Raw genomic sequence first — 11,302 nt, forward strand, 5'->3', positions numbered from 1 at the left:
ATCATGCAAGAGGGTCTGAATTAGTGTCCGAGTGTTTAAAACCTAATGCATGAGACATGACAAGTAAACACCGTAATTACATATCTGCCATCATGCAAGAGGGTAGGAATGAGTGTCTGAGTGTTCGAACCCTAATGCATGAGAAATGCCAATTAAACACCATAATTACATAGCCGCCATCATCCAAGAGGGTCTGAATATGTATCCGATTGTTTAAACCCTAATGCATGAGAAATGACAAGTAAACACCATAATTACATATCTGCCATCATGCAAGAGGGTCTGAAAAAGTGTTTGAGTGTTCGAGCCTTAATATATGAGAAATGGTAAGTAAACACCATAATTACATATCTGCGATCATGCAAGAGGGTCCGAATAAGTGCTGGGTGTCTAAATCGTAATGCATGAGAAATACCAAGGAAACACCATAATTACATATCTGCCATCATGCAAGAGGGTCCAAAAAAGTGTCCGGGTGTTCGAACCCTAACGCATGAGAAATGGCAACTAAACACCATAATTACATATCTGCCATCATGTAATAGGGTTTGAATAGGTGTCCGAGTGTTCGAACCCTAATGTATGAGAAATGGCATGTAAACACCATAATTACATATGTGCCATCATGCAAGAGGGTCCGAATAAGTGTTCGAGTGTTCGAACCCTAATGTATGAGAAATGGCATGTAAACACCATAATTACATATCTGTCATCATGCAAGAGGGTCCGAATAAGTGTTCGAGTGTTCGAACCCTAATGCATGAGAAATGGCAAGTAAACACCACAATTACATATCTGCCATTATGCAAGAGGGTTCAAATAAGTGTCCGAGTGTTCGAACCCTAATGCATGAGAAATGGCAAGTAAACACCATAATTACATATCCGCCATCTTGCAAGAAGGTCCAAATAAGTATCCTAGTGTTCGAACCCTAATGCATGAGAAATGGCAAGTAAACACTGTAATTACATATCTGCCATCTTGCAAGAGGGTCCGAATAAGTGTTCGAGTGTTCGAACCCTAATGCTCGAGAAATGGCAAGTAAACACCATATTTACATATCTGCCATCATGTAAGAGGGTCCGAGTAAGTGTCCGAGTGTTCGAACCTTAATGCATGAGAAATGGCAAGTAAACACCATAATTACATATGTGCCAACAAGTTAGTGGGTTTGAATAAGTGTCCGAGTGTTCGAACACTAATGTATGAGAAATGGCAAGTAAACACCATAATTACATATCTGCCATCATCCAAGAAGGTCCGAATAAGTGTCCGAGTGTTCGAACCCTAATGCGTGAGAAATGGCAAGTAAACACCATAATTGCATATCTGCCATCATGCAAGAGGGTCCAAATAACTCTCCGAGTGTTCGAACCCTAATGCATGAGAAATGGAAAGTAAACACTGTAATTACATATTTGCCACCATGCAAGAGGGTCTGAATTAGTGTCTGAGTGTTTAAACCCTAATGCATGAGACATGGCAAGTAAACACCGTAATTACATATCTGCCCTCATGCAAGATGGTCCGAATAAGTGTCCGAGTGTTCGAACCCTAATGCATGAGAAATGGAAAGTAAACAACATAATTACCTATCTGCCATCATGCAAGAGTGTCTGAATTAGTGTCCGAGTGTTTAAACCCTAATGCATGAGACATGGCAAGTAAACACTGTAATTATATTTCTGCCATCATGCAAGAGGGTCCGAATAAGTGTCCGAGTGTTCGAACCCTAATGTATGAGAAATGGCAAGTAAACACCATAATTACATATTTGCCATCATGCAAGAGTGTCCGAATAAGTGTCCGAGTGTTCGAGCCCTAATGCATGAGAAATGGCAAGTAAACAACGTAATTACATATCTGCCATCATGTAAGAGGGTTTGAATAAGTGTCCGAGTGTTCGAACCCTAATGTATGATAAATGGCAGGTAAAAACCATAATTACATATCTGCCGTCATGCATGAGGGTCCGAATAGGTGTACGAGTGTTTAAACCCTAATGCATGGGAAATGACAAGTAAACACCATAATTACATATCTGTCGTCATGCAAGAGGGTCCGAATAACTGTCCGACTGTTCAAATGCTAATGCATGAGAAATGGCAAGTAAAAACCATAATTACATATCTGCCATCATGCTAGAGGGTTTGAATAAGTGTCCGAGTGTTCGAACTGTAATGCATGAGAAATGGCAAATAAAGACCATAATTACATATCTGCCACCATGTAAGAGGGTTTGAATAAGTGTCCGAGTGTTAGAACCCTAATGTATGAGAAATGGCAAGTAAACACCATAACTACAGATCTGCCATCATGCAGGAGGGTCCGAATAGGTGTACGAGGGTTTAAACACTATCGCATGAGAAATGACATGTAGACACTGTAATTACATATCTGTCATCATGGAAGAGAATCCGAAGAAGTGTCTGATTGTTCGAACCCTAATGCATGTGAAATGGCAAGTAAACACCATAATTACGTATCTGCCATCCTGCAAAAGGGTCCGAATAAGTGTCCGAGTGTTCGAACCCTAATGCATGAGAAATGGCAAGTAAACACTGTAATTATGTATCTGCCATCATGAAAGAGGGTCCGAATAAGTGTCCGAGTGTTCGAACCCAAATGCATGAGAAATGGCAAGTGAACACGATAATTACATATCTGCCATCATGGAAGAGGGTCTGAATTAGTGTCCGAGTGTTTAAACCCAAATGCATGAGACATGGCAAGTAAACACCGTAATTACATATCTTCCATCATGCAAGAGGGTCCGAATAAGTGTCCGAGTGTTCGAATCCTAATGCATGAGAAATTGCAAGTAAACACCATAATTACGTATCTGCCATCATGTATGAGGGTTTGAATAAGTGTCCGAGTGTTCGAACCCTAATGTATGAGAAATGGCAAGTAAACACCATAATTACATATCTGCCATCATGCAAGAGGTTCCGAATAAGTTTACGAGTGTTTAAACCCTAATGCATGAGAAATAACAAGTAAACACTGTAATTACATATCTGTCATCATGCAAGAGGGTCCGATTAAGTGTCCGAGTGTTCGAACCCTAATGCATGAGAAATGGCAAGTAAACACCACAATTACATATCTGCCATCATGCTAGAGAGTCCAAATAACTGTCCGAGTGTTTGAACCCTAATGCGTGAGAAATGGCAAGTAAACACTGTAATTTCATATCTGCCATCATGAAAGAGGGTCCGAATAAGTGTCCTGGTGTTCAAACCCTAATGCATGAGAAATGACAAGTAAACACCATAATTACATATCTGCCATCATGCAAGAGGGTCCGAATAAGTGTCCGAGGGTTCGAACCCTAATGCCTGAGAAATGGCAAGTAAACACCATAATTATATATCTGCCATCATGCAAGAGGGTCTGAATTAGTGTTCGAGTGTTTAAACCCTAATGCATGAGGCATGGCAAGTAAACACCGTAATTACATTTCTGCCATCATGCAAGGGGGTCCGAATAAGTGTCCGACTGTTCGAACCCTGATGCATGAGAAATGGCAAGTAAACACCATAATTACATATTTGCCATCATACAAGAGTGTCCGAATAAGTGTCCGAGTGTTCGAGCCCCAATGCATGAGAAATGGAAAGTAAACACCATAATTACATATCTGCCATCAAGTAAGAGGGTTTGAATAAGTGTCCGAGTGTTCGAACCCTAATGTATGAGAAATGGCAAGTAAACACCATAATTACATATCTGCTGTCATGCAAGAGGGTCCGAATAAGGGTACGAGTGTTTAAACCCTAATGCATGGGAAACGACAAGTAAATACCGTAATTACATATCTGTCATCATGCAAGAGGGTCCGAATAAGTGTCCGAGTGTTCAAACGCTAATGAATGAGAAATGGCAAGTAAAAACCATAATTACATATCTGCCATCATGCAAGAGAGGCTGAATAAGTGCCCGAATGTTCGAACTGTAATGCTTGAGAAATGGCAGATAAAGACCATAACTATATATCTGCCATCATGTAAGTGGGTTTGAATAAGTGTCCGAGTGTTCGAACCCTAATGCATGAGACATGACAATTAAACACTGTAATTACATATCTGCCATCATGCAAGAGGTTCCGAATAAGTGTACGAGTGTTTAAACCCTAATGCACGTGAAATGGCAAGTAAACACCATAATTACATATCTGTCGTCCTGAAAGAGTGTCCGAATAAGTGTACGAATGTTCGAACCCTAATGCGTGAGAAATGGCAAACAAATACCGTAATTAGATATCTGCCATCATGCAAGAGGGTCCGAATAAGTGTCCGAGTGTTCGAACCCTAATGCATGAGAAATGGCAAGTAAACACCATAATTACATATCTGTCATCATGCAAGAGGGTCTGAATTAGTGTCCGAGTGTTTAAAACCTAATGCATGAGACATGGCAAGTAAACACCGTAATTACATATCTGCCATCATGCAAGAGGGTAGGAATGACTGTCCGAGTGTTCGAACCCTAATGCATGAGAAATGCCAATTAAACACCATAATTACATAGCCGCCATCATCCAAGAGGGTCTGAATATGTATCCGATTGTTTAAACCCTAATGCATGAGAAATGACAAGTAAACACCATAATTACATATCTGTCATCATGCAAGAGGGTCTGAAAAAGTGTTTGAGTGTTCGAGCCTTAATATATGAGAAATGGTAAGTAAACACCATAATTACATATCTGCGATCATGCAAGAGGGTCCGAATAAGTGCTGGGTGTCTAAATCGTAATGCATGAGAAATACCAAGGAAACACCATAATTACATATCTGCCATCATGCAAGAGGGTCCAAAAAAGTGTCCGGGTGTTCGAACCCTAACGCATGAGAAATGGCAACTAAACACCATAATTACATATCTGCCATCATGTAATAGGGTTTGAATAGGTGTCCGATTGTTCGAACCCTAATGTATGAGAAATGGCATGTAAACACCATAATTACATATGTACCATCATGCAAGAGGGTCCGAATTAGTGTTCGAGTGTTCGAACCCTAATGTATGAGAAATGGCATGTAAACACCATAATTACATATCTGTCATCATGCAAGAGGGTCCGAATAAGTGTTCGAGTGTTCGAACCCTAATGCATGAGAAATGGCAAGTAAACACCATAATTACATATCTGCCATTATGCAAGAGGGTTCGAATAAGTGTCCGAGTGTTCGAACCCTAATGCATGAGAAATGGCAAGTAAACACCATAATTACATATCCGCCATCTTGCAAGAAGGTCCAAATAACTATCCAAGTGTTCGAACCCTAATGCATGAGAAATGGCAAGTAAACACTGTAATTACATATCTGCCATCTTGCAAGAGGGTCCGAATAAGTGTTCGAGTGTTCGAACCCTAATGCTCGAGAAATGGCAAGTAAACACCATATTTACATATCTGCCATCATGTAAGAGGGTCCGAGTAAGTGTCCGAGTGTTCGAACCTTAATGCATGAGAAATGGCAAGTAAACACCATAATTACATATGTGCCAACAAGTTAGTGGGTTTGAATAAGTGTCCGAGTGTTCGAACACTAATGTATGAGAAATGGCAAGTAAACACCATAATTACATATCTGCCATCATGCAAGAAGGTCCGAATAAGTGTCCGAGTGTTCGAACCCTAATGCATGGGAAATGGCAAGTAAACACCGTAATTACATATCTGCCATCATGCAAGAGGGTCCGAATTAGTGTCGCGGTGTTCGAACCCTAATGCATGAGAAATGGCAAGTAAACACCATAATTACATATCTGCCATCATGCAGGAGGGCCCGAATAAGTGTCCGAGTATTCGAACCCTAATGCATGAGAAATGGAAAGTAAAGACTATAATTACATATCTGCCATCATGCAAGACGGTCTGAATTATTGTCCGAGTGTTTAACCGCTAATGCATGAGACATGGCAAGTAAACACGGTAATTACATATCTGCCATCATGGAAGAGGGTCCAAATAAGTGTCTGAGTGTTCGAATCCTAATGCATGAGAAATGGCAAGTAAACACCATAATTACATGTCTGCCATCATGCAAGAGGGTCCGAATAAGTGCTGGGTGTCTAAACCCTAATGCTTGAGAAATGCCAACTAAACACCTAATTACATATCTGCCATCATGCAAGGGGGTCTGAAGAAGTGCTGGGTGTCTAAACCCTAATGCATGGGAAATGGCAAGTAAACACCATAATTACATATATGCCATCATGCAGGAGCGTCCGAAAAAAGTGTCTGAGTATTCGAACCCTAATGCATGAGAAATGGCAAGTAAACAGCATAATTACATATCGGCGATCATGCAAGAGGGTCCGAAGAAGTGCTGGGTGTCTAAATCATAATGAATGAGAAATAACAAGGAAACACCATAATTACATATCTGCCATCATGCAAGAGGGTCCGAATAAGTGTTCGAGTATTCGAACCCTAATGTATGAGAAATGGCATGTAAACACCATAATTACATATCTGGCATCATGCAAGAGGGTCCGAATAAGTGTTCGAGTGTTCGAACCCTAATGCATGAGAAATGGCAAGTAAACACCATAATTACATATTTGCCATTATGCAAGAGGGTTCGAATAAGTGTTCGAGTGTTCGAACCCTAATGCATGAGAAATGGCAAGTAAACACCATAATTACATATCCGCCCTCTTGCAAGAAGGTCCAAATAAGTGTCCGAGTGTTCGAACCCTAATGCATGAGAAATGGCAAGTAAACACTGTAATTACATATCTGCCATCTTGCAAGAGGGTCCGAATATGTGTTCGAGTGTTCGAACCCTAATGCACGAGAAATGGCAAGTAAACACCATATTTACATATCTGCCATCATGTAAGAGGGTCCGAGTAAGTGTCCGAGTGTTCGAACCTTAATGCATGAGAAATGGCAAGCAAACACCATAATTAGATATCCGCCCTCATGCAAGAGGGTCTGACTTAGTGTTCGAGTGTTTAAACCCTAATGCATGAGACATGGCAAGTAAACACCGTAATTACATTTTTGCCATCATGCAAGAGGGTCCGATTAAGTGATCGAGTGTTCGAACACTGATGCATGAGAAATGGCAAGTAAACACCATAATTACATATCTGCCATCATACAAGAGGGTCCGAATAAGTGTCCGAGTGTTCGAGCCCTAATGCATGTGAAATGGCAAGTAAACACCCTAATTACATATGTGCCAACAAGTTAGTGGGTTTGAATAAGTGTCCGAGTGTTCGAACACTAATGTATGAGAAATGGCAAGTAAACACCATAATTACATATCTGCTATCATGCTAGAAGGTCCGAATAAGTGTCCGAGTGTTCGAACCCTAATGCATGGGAAATGGCAAGTAAACACTGTAATTACATATCTGCCATCATGCAAGAGGGTCCGAATTAGTGTCGCGGTGTTCGAACCCTAATGCATGAGAAATGGCAAGTAAACACCATAATTACATATCTGCCATCGTGCAAGAGGGTCCGAATAAGTGTCCGAGTATTCGAACCCTAATGCTTGAGAAATGGAAAGTAAAGACTATAATTACATATCTGCCATCATGCAAGACGGTCTGAATTAGTGTCCGAGTGTTTAAACGCTAATGCATGAGACATGGCAAGTAAACACCGTAATTACATATCTGCCATCATGGAAGAGGGTCCAAATAAGTGTCTGAGTGTTCGAACCCTAATGCATGAGAAATGGCAAGTAAACACCATAATTACATGTCTGCCATCATGCAAGAGGGTCCGCATAAGTGCTGGGTGTCTAAACCCTAATGCCTGAGAAATGCCAACTAAACACCTAATTACATATCTGCCATCATGCAAGGGGGTCTGAAGAAGTGCTGGGTGTCTAAACCCTAATGCTTGGGAAATGGCAAGTAAACACCATAATTACATATCTGCCATCATGCAAGAGCGTCCGAAAAAAGTGTCTGAGTATTCGAACCCTAATGTATGAGAAATGGCAAGTAAACACCATAATTACATATCTGCGATCATGCAAGAGGGTCCGAAGAAGTGCTGGGTTTCTAAATCATAATGCATGAGAAATAACAAGGAAACACCATAATTACATATCTGCCATCATGCAAGAGGGTCCGAATAAGTGTCCGAATGTTTAAAGCCGATTGCTTGAGAAATGGTAAGTAAACACAAGAATTACATATCTGCCATCATGGAAGAGGGTCCGAATAAGTATCCGAGTGTTCGAACTCTAATGGATGAGAAATGGCAGGTAAGCACCATAATTACATATCTGCCATCATGCAAGAGGGTCCGAATAAGTGTCCGAGCGTTCGAACCCTAATGCATGAGAAATGGCAAGTAAACACCATAATTACATATCTGCCTTCATGCGAGAGGGTCCGAATAAGTGTATGAGTGTTTAAACCCTAATGCATGAGAAATGACAAGTAAACATTGCAATTACATATCTGTCATCATGCAAGACGGTCCGAATAAGTGTCCGAATAAGGGTCCGAGTGTTCGAACCCTAATGCATGAGAAATGGCAAGTAAACACCATAATTACATATCTGCCGTCATGCAAGAGGGTCCAAATAAGTGTCCGAGTGTTCGAACCCTAATGCACAAGAAATGGCAAGTGAACACTGTAATTACATATCTGCCATCATACAAGAGGGTCCGAATAAGTGTCTGATTGTTTAAACCCTAATGCACGAGAAATGGCAAGTGAACACCATAATTACATATCTGCCGTCATGCAAGTGGGTCCGAATAAGTGTCTGAGAGTTTAAGCCCTAATGCATGAGAAATCGCAAGTAAACACCGTAATTACATATCCGCCATCATAAAAGAGAGACCGAATAAGTGTCCGAGTGTTCGAACCCCAATGCATGAGAAATGGCAAGGAAACACCATAATTACATATCTGCCATCATGCAAGAGGGTCCGAATAAGTGTCCGAGTTTTCGAACCCTAATGGATGAGAAATAGCAGGTAAACACCATAATTACATATTGGCCATCACGCAAGAGGGTATAAATATGTGTCCCAGTGTTCGAACCCTAATGCATGAGAAATGGCAAATAAACACCATAATTACATATCTGCCATCATGTAAGAGGGTTTGAATAAGTGTCCGAGTGTTTGAACCCTAATGTATGAGAAATGGCAAGTAAACACCATAATTACATATCTGCCATCATTCAAAATGTTCGAATAAGTGTACGAGTGTTTAAACCCCAATGCCAAAGAAATGAAAAGTAAACACTGTAATTACATAACAGTCATCATGCAAGAGGGTCCGAATAAGTGTCCGAGTGTTCGAACCCTAATGCATGTGAAATGGCAAGTGAACACCATAATTACATATGTGCCAACAAGTTAGTGGGTTTGAATAAGTGTCCGAGTGTTTGAACACTAATGTATGAGAAATGGCAAGTAACACCATAATTACATATTTGCCACCATGCAAGAAGTTCCGAATAAGTGTCCGAGTGTTCGAACCCTAATGCATGGGAAATGGCAAGTAAACACCGTAATTACTTATCTGCCATCATGCAAGAGGGTCCGAATTAGTGTCGCGGTGTTCGAACCCTAATGCATGAGAAATGGCAAGTAAACACCATAATTACATATCTGCCATCATGCAAGAGGGTCCGAATAAGTGTCCGAGTATTCGAACCCTAATGCAAGAGAAATGGCAAGTAAAGACTATAATTACATATCTGCCATCATGCAAGACGGTCTGAATTAGTGTCCGAGTGTTTAAACCCCAATGCATGAGACATGGCAAGTAACACCGTAATTACATATCTGCCATCATGGAAGAGGGTCCAAATAAGTGTCTGAGTGTTCGAACCCTAATGCATGTGAAATGGCAAGTAAACACCATAATTACATATCTGCCATCGTGGAAGAAGGTCCGAATAAGTGCTGGGTGTCTAAACCCTAATGCCTGAGAAATGCCAACTAAACACCTAATTACATATCTGCCATCATGCAAGGGGGTCTGAAGAAGTGCTGGGTATCTAAACCCTAATGCACGAGAAATGGCAAGTAAACACCATAATTACATATCTGCCATCATGCAAGAGCGTCCGAAAAAGTGTCTGAGTATTTGTAACAAGCCCGCGGGGGACCTCGCTACAGCTCGGACTCGACTATGTAGTCACGGTTCTAAATCTGAACCAAAGAGTCCAAATCTGGCAAATCGTTTTGAGAAACTGATTTTTGAAAAAAGTAGTGCCAAACATGGACTGCTTTGCCAGATACAGAGTCGCCACCTAAATATTTTATTTTGGGAAATTTAGGAAACCCTGACTCGCTGCCAAAAGGCCACGTGTCCGTCATCACCAAAGTTGCCTCGGCTCGGGAACTTGGGTACGATTGGGGAAGGTCACTTCGTGAGCACCCCCGCTCGCCCGGTCATAGACCGGCCTCTACTAACCATGATATCAATTTTTGAAAAACATTGCGAGTTCTTATTCCGGTTATTAGCCTAGATTTACTATGTGATGCGCACAGCATACAAGTATAGACTGGATCGCCTGAATTGGAAGGAAACATTTCATGTTTGTTTTTGAAAATGGTTTGCTACCCGCTGGTAGGCTTGAAACATTTGACGATTTACTCCAATTCAGATAACCCAACCTTCACCCACAGGCATTCAGGCAGTTATATCAGATAAACACATAGCCTCATGGTAAACATGCTATTCATGGCAGCACTCACACGCATGCAAGGATGCTAAAGCATAAAACTTACCGGGTACTCCAAGCCAAAATAGAAACTACATTAGAAATCATGCATGATCCTAAGTATACAGAAATGCCTAATGCAACACATGCAAAATGTAACTATAGCAGGCTCGGCTATTCTAAGATGGCATATGAAATGCTACAACTATCACGTACTCAATTTTGAAATTGAAAATACAATGCAGTTAGTATGATGCGCCGAGCCCAGTGCATGCAATACAGATGAATGAATGCAAACATGCTGTCATACTGTATGCTAATTTAAACATGCCCTAATCTAACCATCATAAGCGGATAAATAAAAGGGAGAAAGACGTGGGGTTGGAAGACATACATCACACTCACGCACACTTATTACAGTTACGCCCTCGCGCAGAGGGTCCAAATAAATATACAGTCCAAATATTACAGTCCCGAATAAAAGAATATTACAGTCCAAAATATTACAAAATTCTAATTAATTAACAAATTAACTATGAAAGCAAATAAAACTGGCGTGCAAGCCAGGGACCGCCTTGCTTCTGATGGATGATGCATGTCCGGGTTGTCTTGCGCGGAAATCCACCGGAATG

This window comes from Camellia sinensis, chromosome 12 (assembly GCF_055761805.1).
Source record: "Camellia sinensis isolate YWXY chromosome 12, ASM5576180v1, whole genome shotgun sequence".
NCBI classification, from domain to species: Eukaryota; Viridiplantae; Streptophyta; class Magnoliopsida; order Ericales; family Theaceae; genus Camellia; species Camellia sinensis.